Source organism: Passer montanus, unplaced genomic scaffold (genome assembly GCF_014805655.1).
Source record: "Passer montanus isolate IOZ18808 unplaced genomic scaffold, ASM1480565v1 scaffold11, whole genome shotgun sequence".
NCBI classification, from domain to species: Eukaryota; Metazoa; Chordata; class Aves; order Passeriformes; family Passeridae; genus Passer; species Passer montanus.
The window spans coordinates 6,752,454-6,753,407 of NW_024357613.1; the positions used below are offsets into that span (position 1 = coordinate 6,752,454).

General features: G+C 32.8%; 1 protein-coding gene across 7 annotated transcripts in view; it reads left to right on the top strand.

Moving 5' to 3' along the window:
- Window positions 1–954, top strand: part of USP45 (ubiquitin specific peptidase 45) — a 49,845-nt gene that overhangs the window by 47,768 nt on the left and 1,123 nt on the right. The window lies entirely within an intron of this gene.

A 954-nucleotide genomic window follows, 5' to 3' on the forward strand; every position in this document is an offset into this window, starting at 1 on the left:
ATCCTGATGAATAGTTGTGCCTGATAAAATTTAATTATTTTGCATATTTGGTATCTGAAAATGGTTTAGTACACCAGTCAAATCCATTACATTAAAACAAATTACATTTTCTGAATATTTGAGCATTTTATGTATCTTAGGTATTTTAGGATGGGAGTTTTTTAATACTTAAAAATCTGGAATACTGTGGCTTAATGTGAACAGCAAGAATCTTTTTCATGGAAGATACAAGATTTGGTGTAGGGTTTCTGTTGGCATTTTGAGAACAGCACACTAGTTCTTTCTTATTAACTTGCTGGATATGCAGAACAGATGACTGGGGATACAAGCATCATAAAGTCACCCTAGGACGAGAATTAAATAAGTTTCCAGGACAGAATCTGTTAATGAAAAGTTTCCAGCAGCAATAATACGTCAAAGTTAGGTAAATATATTTAGTGTTTCCCTTCTTGGCGGAAAGTGAGAATCAAAGCATTATCCTTTCTATCCTATGTATTATCACTTTGTATTTGAAGCTCATTTCCCAGAAAGACAATATTTTACATTATCCATTAAATCAAAGTTTCCTTCAGTCTTATGCTTATCTTGCAATAATTATTAGAACAGATCAGATCTTTTCATGTTCTTAATTTCACACTGGTCAGCTTTTAAAATAAGACCTTTTTTCTATATCAGAATTGGTCATGTTCTAGTATAACTTCCTGTTGGAACTCAGCAAGCTGTACTGGAAATGTCTTAGTCTTTCTAAAAAAATATGAAAAAAGCCATGGCAGCATCCATTCCATCTTCCCCCAATTTGACATGTAAGTTTCAAACTGAATAGCAGACTCTATCTAAGTAATGAATTACTCCTGTACGTTAGAAGTTTCTCTTGCTTTTTGAAATAGGCACTGTATTTGCTTCATGATGCCATGAAAGACCAGAAAAAAATTTTCTTTTGCTTCTGCATTTCAG